General features: G+C 44.0%; 1 long non-coding RNA gene across 3 annotated transcripts in view; it reads right to left on the reverse strand.

The window, feature by feature from the left end:
- Positions 1-733: 733 nt before the first annotated feature.
- Positions 734-14,665, reverse strand: part of LOC135257606 (uncharacterized) — a 78,149-nt gene continuing 64,217 nt past the window's right edge. Inside the window, exons 5-7 of one of the 3 annotated variants that reach the window (XR_010330685.1) lie at positions 2,516-2,587; positions 1,795-1,858; positions 734-1,115 (exon numbers count right to left, since the gene is read on the reverse strand). This is a non-coding gene — a long non-coding RNA (uncharacterized LOC135257606). Of the gene's footprint in view, positions 1,116-1,794; positions 1,859-2,446; positions 2,588-14,665 lie in introns of all 3 variants that reach the window. The other 2 variants (XR_010330684.1, XR_010330686.1) reach the window with 2 other exon arrangements.

A 14,665-nucleotide genomic window follows, 5' to 3' on the forward strand; every position in this document is an offset into this window, starting at 1 on the left:
GTGAACGCTGTTTTGTTGCCAAGCCATAAACGTATATTTAGATAGTACTAATCTCTGTTTTGTCAATTATGATGATAAACATGTTACATGGCTTCAAGGCAACGCTTGCCCGCGTTTTGAAATAAGAGCGAAAAATAACGTGCACAAATCAAGGACTGGTCGTAAAAACAGCTGCCACCTATGAAATAAAACAAGTGTCTGGACTAGATCGATTAATGGGGGAAAACAATAACGGTCTGCGGAGCCAGACAACACATCGTTCGCTCACCTGTTAAAGAGAGGCAATTCTCCAGACAATTACATTTGGTTTTGCTCAGGGCAAGAGAGACGTATCAATCATCGAATTTTTTAACGACCGTTTATATTTTATTAACACCATTTATTCCGAAATCTCAATTTGAGACGGATTCAGACTGCCCTCTGGTGTTTGTTGTCTTTTTTAAAAAAATGCAATTTTCATACTTGGCACGAAAACTCACCAAAATACAAATAAGAAAAAGTGTTGTCAAGTGCGTGTGGTTGCATAGTGATCGAGTAGCTCTCTGAGTGTGATCAATATTCTTAATGCGTTGACATAGTATTTCTCTTCGATTGGGTCTGGTTAATCGTAGTTTATTACAGTTCAAAACCGCGGTTATGAAACTAAAACTCAGTATAACTGTACGTCTGTGTGTATGTTGGGGGGGGGGGGGGGTATACTTGAAAATAATAGTTCAGTCAATTCAAGTTGTTTATTTATTTATTACATTTTTTTTCTTGCCATCGGCCGTTGGTTGTTTTTACAGAAGTTGCCTGGATTGCGTCATTCTGCAGAGTCATTACATTGCTTGCCAGTGTGGTAAATGTGACAGCACGTGGTCTGGTTTGCCTTACCTTTGAGCACGTGCGTTTCTGTAAGCTCCATCTCCTCCATCTTGACACCCGAGAAGGATAAGCTGTTCACGCCGTGCTTTCCCTTCTAAGTATCGGGATCACGCAACGCACCGCATAACAGAACACGAGCATCTTGGAATAGCTGCGCCCTCTTGTGGTCACAGATTCCCCGGTATCAGCAATGGACGGAACGCCCTTGGATTTGACTCCACTAACTGCGTCTGGCAACAAGGTCCGATGCGCTGGTAAAAAAAGAAAAAAAATTCCGTTATTCAAAGTACGAGTATTAGCTCTTACCCTTAGTCACAGTGCGCGCTGTTTTTTTTTTTTTTTTAATTAGGAACAGATTCATGCTTCAGAAGCCAGATGAATTGAGTTAATTGATCAATTAAAGCAGTTCGATACACAGTTAAGTGATGAGTAACAAGAAACCCTTGTAGGAATGTGGTTGGACTGTAGTAGATGTTAAGAACATACCACACAGGGTAGGCAACTCTGGTCCCAAAGTGTCAGGTTATTTTTATTTATTTATTCATTTATTTATTTAGTCAGTTAGTTAGTTAGTTCAAACCCCCCTAACCACTTAACTTGATTAATTATCAGGCTTAATGAATACAGTTGACCATGTGCTGGAGGTACTTAGTGTTTTAACATTCATACTCAGAATAGACTCGAGGCTTGACTGATAATCGATCAAACAACCGTAAAATTAAGTTTGGAGGGAACAACAACTAAAGCATCAGCACGGCCAGGGTTGTCCAAACTCCCTGCTGTATAGGAGAAATGAAATGCTGCAGGAGATAATGGAATTCTTCCGTTTTATCGCGTATTCCAGATAGGTCGGATATATATCCTCTTTGATTTCGTTACGCGTCGAGGCTGACTCACAGGGCGGTCTATGAATGTATTAAGATTACTCACGGAATGCTTTACAGAATGTTCCGTAAGGGCCCTGTTCCGGAACTTTCCGGAATTCTCAGGAGAGCTGTACAGTGGATCGAGTTCCACTCAGTAAGCACACTGCATCATACAGCAAGACCACGATGTGCAAGCTGAGGTTTCTCAGTTCAATTCAACAGCTCAGTTGGGGTGGGGTTGGGTGGGGGGTCTAAAGGGAAAAGTCCACTGTTAATTCAACTCAGAGTACATATGAGTCCAACAGGGAACATATTCACTCTGTAAGAGTTGATTTAACACTGAACATTTTACTGTGTGGGGTGGGGTGGGGTGGGGGAAGGTAGAGAGGCTGAGTCTGTAACAGACTGATGCAGCCACATCACTCTCTGATTGGCTGCAGACGTCCAACAGCTTTCTCCCACTGACCCACCAATTCACAGAGTGAATACCTTCCAGAGACCTGGCAGAGAGATAAATGTTGCCGAGAAAATATTTTCTAAATCACTATTTGTTGTATTTTTTACTGAATGCCCCTTGCGGTGTCGGTTTCAGCAAAGTAGAGTAAGTGACTCTTGAGATTAAGACCAGAGACTCATGTCCCCTACAGGGGATAAAAACTAATTGCCAGGTCATTATTGATCAAGCTGCAGACAGGAGATCATTGCTAAAAACCTACCTGAAAACACATGAGCTCTCCACGCGTCAAAGGGCGCTTTAACAGAGCCAGGAAGTGGCGATGACCCACCTTCTGGAATGTTCCGCCCCCGTTCTCCTCGGTTTCTCCTTCTGGAACTGCTGAGGACCGTTTCCATGAGCACTGAAAAAAAACAAAAACAAACGTGAAAGCATCGTTATTTGTCACGTGATGAGCCTCGCTCTCTCTTAATGTCAGCACAGGCTCAGGGGGAGTGCGTTCACGCGGTCACAGGAAAGGTGGGGTATCCCGAAACCCCACATGGGGACAGAGGCTGCAGACACCAGCGAGCCCAAACCGCCCCCCCCCCAAAAAAAACGTTCGCCGCTGTCCCTTGCACAGACGGGACGGGTGACGGCTGACAGCTGACGGGACGGGGCGGCTCAGCCGCGAGTCAGATCCAGTGCTCCATATCACAGCAGATGAGGAATTTGGAGATGGCATCCCCTGTCCCCCCCGGAGCTGGGACACCACTCTGATCCAAATAAACTGCGACAAGACCCAGAGGGACAAGGCTAATGTCATATCCAACAACACAGACCTCGTTTCAACTTTGGGGTGGGGGGTACAGGGAACAGGACGTTTTCTTTAGGTTTTTTTTTGGTGGGAGGTGGGGGGGGGGGGGTGCTAATAGTGCCGCCAATACGACATGATAATATTGGGGGTAGGCTATTTAAAGTTTTCCCAAATTTTGGGGGGAAAGGGACATGCCCCCTCACAGGGACAGTGGTCAGCATCCCACAGTGGGGTAGGGTTCATCACATAAAAATGTATATTTATTTTAAAAATTGGTTTGTTTTATTTAACCTTTCTTTTCCCACATAGATCAGTTAGACCTCTCCCTTGTAACGTCTCATTTATAATTTAGGTGGGAATGTTGTGAACATAAAATTGTTGCTTACTCTAGATTTTGCAGATCAATGGGGTCAAATGTCATTGATAGATCATCATTGATCCTGGATGATCAACCAAAATGCTGCAAACCCAGTAAATCCCTGTCTTCATTTCCTTACATGACCCAAACAAAGGTTAATCCTTTCAGGTGTGAGGTCACAAATATGTGATTAGAATGTTCTCAACTGAACATTCTAATGCTGATGTCACAATCACTACTGGTAACTGAAAGCAGTGGAGTTCTAGAACACACTGACTTGGAGTCCCAAAGGACCTACTCTTCAAATGGTTAAAGGAAGACATGGTGAAAGTGCCAGCAGAAGTCAGAATCACAGTTTTGCTCGCTCGCAAACAGTCAGAGAGGGAAGCTTTTTTTTTGTGACAGAGGCACAGTAAAGGATATCTGGAGCGACGGATAAGAAGACGGATCCGGTGGCGGGCGAACGCACCGGGGCGGCTGTCCTCTCGGGGTAACCGGGTAACCGAGCGGGCGGCCGCTGACGGGACGCTACGTTCGCCGCTTCGTGCCTCGTTTAAAAGACGAAACCCCCTCAGCCTCAGCCACACACCGTGCCCATTTATGGAGAGGAGAGGGTAGGTCCCCGGCCGCTGACTGAGTCTGTGCAGTATCCATGGTGACAGCTGGAACAGAGAGGAACACCTGGCGTCTCACACATTTTTTTAATAACTTTATTGATTTATTTCTTTTTTTTTTAAAGGAGAGCAGAGGGGAGCACAGTCCTTATGCATTTGTCACTTCATTCAGGCGGAAGGAAATGGACTGCATTTATATAGCGCTTTCATCCAAAGCGCTTTACAATTGATGCGACTGTACAATTGGGAGGAAAGAAGCTGAGAGGGTTACAGATAGAAGTGAGATCACAGTGCATGAAGTGCTGTGGAGGGGAGTTGGGGGGGGGGGGGGGTGGGTTTCCTTGCGCAGTTTGGGAGTCCACCACCCTATTAGGATGGCAATGCCATCCCGCCAAGTTACAGCTTGGTGGGGCGGCATGCCCCATACTTGTACAGCACTGGGAATTTGGCACTTTTCAGGGTTCCCTACAGAAGTAACCACAATGACCACAGACAGACTGAGCCACACGTACTCCCCAGTATGTCACACATTCATCACCACTAAGGCTCCAGTGTCAGAATGATATTCTCCATATTCTCTGCATATTCTCTGCCTTGGAGTGGTTGGCCTTCATTTGTAAGTTTGTTCTGGGCCATCCAGCGCTGCCTTAAATATTTTATATATCATATAACGTATATTATTTATATTTCACTTCATCCATCCATCCTTCCATTATCTATACCCGCTTATCCTGGGCAGGGTCGCGAGGGGGTTCTGGAGCCTATCCCAGCATGCATTGGGCCAGAGGCAGGAATACACCATGGACAGGCCTATTTCACTTCATTTTCCCATTATTTCGCATTCCATAAACACAAGAGACCTACAAAACTCAAGGTGCTTAAATTAAGGCTTATCCTGAGGCATTATTAGGCATATCCATATTTATGATAAGACTTTTTTTTCCAGTATAACTGTAATTGTACATCTCAGTTGTCGCTTGGAAGCTGTTTTCTTTCAGGAAGTCAAACTGTTTTTTTTTAGAACAGATATGTGAGTAAGGAAAGGTAAGATGTCCAAAATTGTTACCTGCAACGGTAAAAGCTTCTCCCATGCACAACAACTCCATAAGAGGCTACAGGTTATTTTCAGATCCCTCTCATTTCTCCCATTTCTCCCCATCACCCCCATCACCCCCATCTCACCCGTCTCTTCCAGCGAGCACACTGACAGTGTTCTGCTCTGTGAAGCGTATAGCCGTCACGAAACAGGCCACGCCCCGCACATTAAGAGTGACGGGACGGGACGGGGGGGGGCGCGCTGAATCACCCTCTCTCAAAGCGGACGGCCCTCTGTGTGTTGAACGCGTCGTCGTGAACCCCCGCGCGCCCGTCAAACGCTGAAGGCCCCACCGCTGTCCGGGGTCTCGATCCACCCCGTTCAGTTCACTGGACTGCCACAGATAAGAAAGAAAAAAAAACAAACTAGGCTCAGGCTGACAGCCATTTTGAAGTCGGTGTGTTCTGAGATAAGGGCGCTGTCGCCGATCTGTTCACGGGTGACGGTTCACTGTCTGGCGTGGAGTGGTCGCGCTGCGTACAGGCTTATCGAAAAGTTTGCGGGGAAAAGCATCAGAGGTGAACGAGTGATTGGAGATAGTATTTCTCTGACAGCTTTGATGACTGTCTGCATGTGCTTTGTTCATGTGAGTGGGTGTGTGTGGGCTTTTTCAGCATTCATGTGTGTGTGTGTGCAAGTCAGTACTGCATGTATGTGAGAGTGCACAAGTATGCATGTGTGTGTGTGTGTGGTTGTGTGTATATGTGTTTTTGTGTGTGCATGTGAGTGTGTGTATGTTTCTCCACCCTTGTTTTTGCAAATCAGACAGAAAGTTGGAGTGTGAGCGTGGATAGATGGTGTGTGTGTGTGTGTGTGTGCGTGCGTGTGTGTGTGCGTGTTTATGCTCTGTGACTTCGTAAACGGTCTCTCACCAGGTACAGCAGATACAACTGCATCACATGACCAGATTGAGCTCCACAGGAACCATCAACTGCCTAAACCCCTAGCGCCCCCCGCCCCCCACTCCCCCCACACCAGAGATCTGACTGACACAGTCAGTATCAAGGGCCCCCCACCGTTAGACTATCACAACACCCGCTGATACAGGAGAGCTGTTTCCCAGCATAGCAGCTCAACCTGCACTGACACAAACATTCAGCTCTGGTCCTAGAAAAAAAAAACACCTTGGCTCCCTCTAGTGGCAAGACAAGGTATCATTTAGCAGCGCTCCGTCGACTGCTATTTAATTCTCCAGTGTCGGACTGACCCGCAATTAGAAACTGGAAGGAGACTAGTGTTGCGTGTGAGTAAACCTTTGTTCTGATAGTAACCCATGTGTCACAAACCACTTTCTTCCTCTTGTAATGATAGCATTTAGGAGACAGAGTCCAGCCTTCACACCGGTTTATCTGCCCTGCTTTCATGAGAACTGGGAGACATGCTGAACTGCATACCTGTATACCCCAAACTGAGGAGCCCAGGTTTACATTGAACATCTCCATACGTCTGTAGAAGAGGCCCATTGGAACAATTAAATAAAAAACAACACATACGCACCTGTCCAGGGTGTATTCCTGCCTCTCACCCAATGCATGCTGGGACAGGCTCCAGCACCTCCCGTGACCCTGACCAGGAATAAGCGAGTATAGATAATGGATGGATGGATGGATGGATGGATGGACAACGCATTTGTGACAAGATGGCACACATTCTCCATTCTGGATCAGCAAGCAGCCAGTGTAATATACACTCTCAGAATAAAACATGAACCCTTTCTACGCGTGTTTACTGTACATAATTGTCTGCTCATTCACCTGGTATAATGATTCCCACAATGTGTGCTCATGTGGGCTTTATTTGTTTTAACTCAAGGCACAAAACTTTAAATTAAAATGAAAAAAAAACAGTATGCTCTGCAGACAACCTCCCACTTGTGTCTGTTAGCGTGACAGAGAGTGGAAACAAGCTAAATCCGATTCTCTCTTTTCCGAGCCGTCTAATTAGGGCCCACAGTCGCTCTCAGACGGTAATTACTGTTGGGTAAATCTGCGCCGCGACCTGCCAGAACGCATGAAGACAGAGACCTTCACGAATCAGCCGGTGGGCATGCGTGCACAACAGGTGCGGGCCAGGGGAGGACTGAAAATTCGGGCCTTCCGCTACAGGGGAGCACTCAGCCCCCTGCTGCAGTGACAGCAGTCAAACGCAGATAAGGAGGACTCCGAGAACTCCAGCGAGCGAACTCGAGCAAACCTCAGTACAGATGGCACGGTTCTTAAAATAGTTATTGATCTGGCTGCTGAGGGATCGGGCGGCCATGTTATTTCTCACGGCTTGCTGAAGACCAGTCTCCCTTTCTGGCAATGGAATGATATAGTAATGTGTCTCTTGCCTTGCTACCATGTAAAGTGTCTTTGTGACAGTTCTCTGTACAAAGCACTATACAAATAGTTGAACTGAACTGAATTGAAAAATGTAGTGCAATATGAATTCACTGATTAGCATGTTCTTAACTTAACATTCCGATGCTGATGTAACAATCACTGCTGATAACTGAAGACAATGCTGAACAAGAACAGAGTTCTGGAACACTGACTTTTGAAATTTTGAAGAACATTCCAAAAAAAACACTTCTCTTCAAAGGGGTAAATTATTCATGTTTTATGAGCTTCCATCTGGGGTGACAATTCAGAGTGATTACATAAGCATCAGTCCGTTTGGGTTTATGTCCACCTTTAACACAAAGGGGGAACAGAACGGCAAACCGAAAAATGCATTGATGTAGAAAATGTGGGCTTGTGCTTCAGGATCAGCATATAAAAACAGGGTGAAAAAAGTTTCATTATGTTATGATATGATTACATTAGAAATAAAATTCCAAGGTAATTTAAATTGTAGACAGTAAATAAAATGTATATTCTTGCGTTACAGTAAATATTTATACGTTCACGGAATCAATCAGATAAAATAAATGGGTATGTATATACTGATAATGCATGACAAAAAAATACTCCTTGATTGTTTGTCACCATTGCTACAGTGTTTTTTTTCTGACAGCTCTCAGATTTTTGTGAACCTTTGCATGAAATTAATTCCTCACGAGAAATCGGGTCTCCGCAATAAGTTGCATATGATTATGCTCTGCAAGCAGGAGTAACGCTTGCAGGAGCAAATTGGATTCAAATTTACTAGAAATCCTCTCCAGTGAGAATCATTGACTTGAAGTGGCCAAGATGGGAGCTCACATAACTGTTCATAATTAAAGATCTCAGTGTTTGTTCTGCATGCAAACTGATATTTATTTTCTCATACTTCTGGTAGAAATTATATTATTTATTAAAATATTACTAGAATATTCAAATACTATTAACATATAAACAGAATACACAGCATAATAGATAATTGGCATTAATTTTTCAGTATTGTTATTACGTGACATTCATTTAGCAGACGAGCACATTTAGCGCTCTGTTCCAGAGTGATGTGAAATACAGGAGAAACAGAAGAGCATGATCTTAATGTGAGCAACAGTTCCAGACGGCTAACGAAATTCACTGACCAATGAGCACAGGTGTAGGTTTCATTTCGATTTTAAGGGAGACACACTGCTGGACCACCGAGTCTGACCAAGTCAAACATCATGTCTCACAAGCATACTGGCTAGTCTAGCAATTCATTCACATAAAAATATTGTGGGGTGACACGTGTGGGGTCCCCCGAACCTACACGTTTGCCAGTGAGCACAGACGCAACATCACTAAAGCATTAATGTGTTAATTATGCTAACCAAAAACCAAAACACAAATTCTGAATACATACAGATTCGATCCATAACATAACACTCCCTAAGAAGAGATGGAATTCAGAATAATCTGAATCAGTATGAAAGCTGGGAGTTTTAAAAGGCGTAGTGTCATTTACTCATCCCACTATGAGGCAGTGCTTTAGCAGAATACACCACCAGAGGGCCCCCTTCATTCTACAGTCTCCATCAATCTAATACAGAGGCAACCAACCCTGTTCATGGAGAACAACCATCCAGTAGGTTTTCATTTCAACCTTAATTAGGCACACCTGACTCTACTAATGAGCAACTCAGCAAGATGAGCATCAGTTAAAAGGCACTTATTTAAACCACAAAGAGAAACTCCAGTTTTACACCAGCCAACACTTTAAACCAAAGACCTGTTCCCTTAACAGTGTGATGTTAAAAATATCATTAAAATAAAAGGATCATGGTGAAGATTATACCCTCATCTTCATAGAGGTATTGAGAAATTAAGTACACCTTGCTTAAATGTGCTGAGAGTTACTGTAAGGCCAAATATCACTGTATTTAGAAAATAATCAAGGCCATTCTGTTTGTTATTCGTCCTACCTAGATGTTCAAAGTGTATTTAGAGCTAAAGAGTCTCATTTGGTGACCCTGCGTGCCCAGATCTCGCCGAACGCCATAAAGGGGAGTATTTCTTAATCACGCTAAGAATAAAATGTTTGTTTCAGCCAGTGACCACGATTAAATATATACCCGGAATATTTCTCCCCGCGGATTTCAGAGCTTGCGTCTCTGGGTGTGATTCAGAGTCCGACAGAGACCGCTATCCGCTCGTTAGTCAAGGCGTTGTGTCTTTGAGAAAAACAAAATAAGATACGTCGTGCGGTTTCTACGGCAACCGTCAGAAAGCGGTTATAAATACAGGACAGTTGCTTACTTACGATAAGGGACGTTTGGGGAGGCTGATTTAATGAACGTAAGGGTCCTTCTGTCCAGAAACCGTGACACGAAGCTGCATTTCCAATTTAAAAACTAAAACTGTGATGCCTCCTCAACTAATTGTCAGAAGATTGAAAGTACCAAATCATCTGGATTTTCCTTCAGTAAAAAGAAAAATAAAAAAGTGAAAAGAGAAATAAACCCTTTAAAGGTGTGAGATCACAAATGTGTGATTTGAATATTCTTAACTGAACGTTCCAAGGCTGATGTCACAATCACTACTGGCAAATGAATGCGATAAAGATTTCTAGAACACTGACTTAGAATGCTGAAAAGACCAACTTTTCAAAGGGTTAATTAATCCATCGTAGTGTAACATAAATATTAGGGAACAGGACAAACAACTCAGAGGTTTGATTTCCCGTGTGGGGCACAGCCGTCGTACCTCTGAATAAGGTCCTTAACTGGAGCAGTAAATATCTAGCTGTGTAAACAGTCCGCGTGCAGAAAACGCAGGCCGTATAATTTCGCTCTGGATAAGGGTGTCCCCACAAGCCGGAATACTGTACAATGTAACTGAGCAGAAGATCGTATTAGGGTACGTTTGACAAGATGTGGGCTAAAACAGACCAACAAATATAATCGGAAACGTGTTTAAGAACATTACCACATCCTTTATGATGAGTTGCTTTATCGTGCATCCTTATGAATCACTGTAGGCCCATACAAACACAGTTACAGAGCTGAATACAGGTTTTTACCGGAGCTGTGTCCTGTAGAGCTTCAGTCCAGAGGACTGCACCAGTCCAACACATTATCCTGCGGCCAATTTCCAAAGTTTCACACTGAGAAAGCCGGGGGCTTAACAGGGGCTTTGTGTTGGAGAGCTCCACAAATCTCTTGGGAGTTTTGAAAGCTCTGGCACACCAGATTTAAAAATTTAACAAAGCAAGTAGGACCAAATTGGATAAATGTTAGTGACAAATAAAGAAAAAAATAACTGTTGCAAAAAATATATTTTTCCTTTAGATTATACCCTGCATAGTTGTTGGTTGACTAATGACGCCTTGGTATATATATATTTTTTGCAATGCAAAAGTCAAACAGAAGGTGATGCATGACTCAGTTGTCTTAAAATTCTGTGAGGAGAAAAAAGATTGTGTTACAAAGTCTGAATTATAAAACACACGGCTTTGAGCCAGCGGACTGGAGTCTTGCCTTTGCAAGCAAATGTTGGCAAGAAAGCCAGTGAATCATAATGCTACCTCTCTTGCATCATCCGTCAAAACACAATGAATCCAGGGCTCTAAGAAAAGAAGAAGAAGAAGAAAAAACAAGCTTCAGTACATTCACGTGCCACTGTCTACACAATTGAGAGCTGATAATAAAATGACTGTTTTGTTTTTGAAACACTGCTTTAGGAGTAAATGAGCCATTGTTCTGGGTGAAAGGAAATAAGCCTGGAAGGTTCAGGCTGGCCGAGCAGAGTACTGGGAAAGTGTATATAAAAACGCTTGCCAGAAAGCACTCACTTAGAATGTCTACCATCGCTTGTTTATCGGAGGTGACCGGGTTGTCACGTGACAGCGACACTGACAATTGTTGTCAGATTTGTCCCCATTATTATCGCATTACTGTACCCCAGAATTCCCTCGGGCTGTTGGCAGAGTGAGCGAATTAGTGGTTATATTAACAGACTTTGCTGAACAGTCTTTGTTCATTATTTTCCCTTTTTTCTCTGCAGAAGCCAAGTAGACAAGCACAAGAGCATCACATTTGCCCGTCGCATATGACCGCGCTGTTGTTGTTATAACCCACTATTTGAGTGACTGTTGAATTGGCGGAAAGCCCAGAAGGGCATAGCCGCGTGCACAAACGCTTAGTTAAATCTGCGTTCAGTATTATAAACGAGAAAACACCAATCGAGAAAAAAACAAAAATATCCGTAATGATAATATTCTCGTTCAAATAATCACAGTAAAGGGATCTTGAGAACTAAAATTAAACGGCTCGCTTCTCGGCTGCCCTTAACCGTTACAGTGGAGCACTGTGGCGCTGCCAGCAGTTTCAAGTTCACTCTTGTGTATTGAGTATAATGCGTGTGTTGACTCGGCTGAAGTGTTTACCCTCTCCGCTGCCGCCTTGTTGCTAGGCGACGTCTGTTTCTGTGTACAGCTGGTGCGGCCTTTCATATGTTTTTTTCTCGTGGGCGCGTGTTCATCTCGTATTTCGCCTGGAGAGGCGCTGTGCGACTGAGTCCGTTCAAGGGCCGCGAGCAGAGTTTCCGGCACGAAATCACGGCGGGACGTTCCACTTTCCACATTTCATTCCCATTGTTATAAAACCGTTATTGCTTTATGTTCTATATATGTTCTTCTTAGTTCTATTTATTATACGTAATTATTATATATGTTCTTTTAGATTATATAAAAATTTATAAATTTGAGCTTCCTGTATGAAGGAATTCTAGTCTTGTACTTACTTACTAATAGGCTTGACCCTTTGCTTGATGTGGATGCTGGTTTAGTACGACAGAGAAAGATGCTTCACCGAAAACCAGAAAAATAAATCGGTGGCAAGTAATAGACCTATCATTTGTGTAAGCCAGTATGAATTATTGAATGGGTTTCTGCCGAGCACACAGAAAACACAGCTGTAATCATTATATCCACATTTGCTAGGTTTTGGGGTAGGGCAGTTTGTCAGAACAGCGGGGGTAAGAGTGGATGAACTTGCAGGGGGGAGATAATGAATGATTTCTACATGCTGGTTGTACACAGCTCCTGCTGCGCAATGATTTCACAACCACAGATTCGCCTCTATTACAAAACAAACAAACATACCAATAACAAAAACAAAAAAACGGACTAAACAAACACGCATAAGAAAGTGACACAGAATTTTCATGTGGCTACAAATTTAACAGGACTGCACACAGTCCATCTTCACTCCTTAAACAGTGAGGGGTGTTAAATATGCATGGGTAAGAGAATATGATGCAATAAAAGTGATTTTTTATGAACATCAAAGATGTTGTATAAGCTGTAGATTAATGGAATTGCCAAATGAGATATGTAAGCACGTGTCTGCATATGTACGTTTGTGTGCACGCTTCTGTGTGCACATGGGTATTTGTGGGTGTGTGTGCGCATGCGTGTACGCGTACGTGTGTATGTGTGTACATGCACTTGTGTGTTCTTGTACATGTGTTTGTATGCGTGTGCGCGCGTATGTGTGCATGCATGTGTGTGTGTACGTGTATGTGTGTCTGTATGTGTGTGAGTGCACACTCTACTGCAGTGGCATCGCGGAAACACGCAGCAGAGAAGCTTTTTTGCGCAGCGAATCAGCGACAGAGCTGACCATGTGACAGCTCCAGTCACATGACCTCAGAACTGAAGCAACACAGCGTCTCAGCCTGACAGCTGTGGCCGCTCCTGACGGCCCGCGAGTATTTCATCCTGCAGCTGACAGTGTCGCAATGAAATGTGCTGCGATTTCTGTTTATACCGTCTCCAGAGAAGCTGCTGGGCGGTATCTGCTTACGGAACCATCTGGAAGCCGTCACGGTTAATCATCACGCATCCGACCTCCCGAGTGTTTCCACATTCTTAAAAAAAGATTTTAAAATGATCAAATCAAAGAGATCATAGCGCGAGAAGTATGTACGTCATTCGGTATCACCCGCTTTTCCTAAAATCAAATACCGCCATGAATTCTGTGTCTGCAAGGGGCATCTTTAATACAGCCCAGATTAAATTAATGGAACACACGTAAATTCCACTTGTAAAATAGACTTGCACAGTGCACTTGGTACAGTGGTCTTGGCCACACCCCCCCACCCCCACCCACTGTAGCTGCAGTCCCTGCACTGGGATAGCGGAAAAGTATACAAAGGACAGGGAAGACGAGTGGAATTCTCAACATGCAGCTAAACAACATGAACAGAGCTCCATATGAAACAGCATCTCCACGAAGAAGAAGAGCACCTGCTCTGGTGAAGGCAGGTGGCACGGGCAGGTAATCCTCCTAATGGAAATCAAATGACCGATACAGTCACAACAGGGGAACCAGAAAAGCGTCCATCCCCGCATGAAACAGCTGAGCGCCATTAGCGCTGAACCTCCGGAATGGTCGGCGTACCGGGATTCCGTGAGGTCTCCAGGGTTACGCGGTTCCGGCCGTAACTGCCGCAGAATGGCGGAAGATGGACACCATGGCAACGGCAAAGTCTGAAGTCCACCCGTGGAATAAGAGCGAATCATCTGCTCCTCAGATCGCAGCTGCCAGACACCAATCGCCAGAGCAAACACTGAGCCCGCTCGAGGGATCCCGGTGATGGAAACAGTCTATTCACATCAGGGGGAAACGCCTGTGAAACTTGTCTCGCAGTATTCCTAACATTATGGACATCTCAGCACTTCCTGCTCATCAAAAACTACTCTCACTAACTAGACTGAAAGTGTCTGAATATGTTTGTCAAAAGATTTTATTCCTGGTGAAAATGCCACCTATTGGCCTAAGATAGAATCCAGCTGGAACCAGCTTCTGCTCCAGCTGGTTACCATCTGGAGTATGGTGATGGTCTGTTGACTGTACCAAGCTGGCCCACCAGCTGCACCGGCTTAAAACCAGGCAGGAGGCAAGCTGAAATGCCCACCAGGCATGTGTGATTGGCAATGTTTCCAAAACAGTTCTGTTTCCATTTTTTCAGGTACCCTATAAATCCTCCAATTCACTTCATATTTGTGAGAAGCATAGCACAGTCCCTGTATCTATATTGGTACCAGGAATGGTTATTAGTTGGTTGTGGTTCAGCAGATGGGGACTTTGAAAGGATCGATAGGGCAATAACTAGATGCATCAGCAGTCATACTTGTTTGTATAATCTGTTTTGAACATTTAAAAAAAGAATTTGTGAATCTATAAAACTTTCTATTTATAAAAGTATATTGTGATGATT

Source organism: Anguilla rostrata, chromosome 6, assembly GCF_018555375.3.
Source record: "Anguilla rostrata isolate EN2019 chromosome 6, ASM1855537v3, whole genome shotgun sequence".
Classification (NCBI taxonomy): domain Eukaryota; kingdom Metazoa; phylum Chordata; class Actinopteri; order Anguilliformes; family Anguillidae; genus Anguilla; species Anguilla rostrata.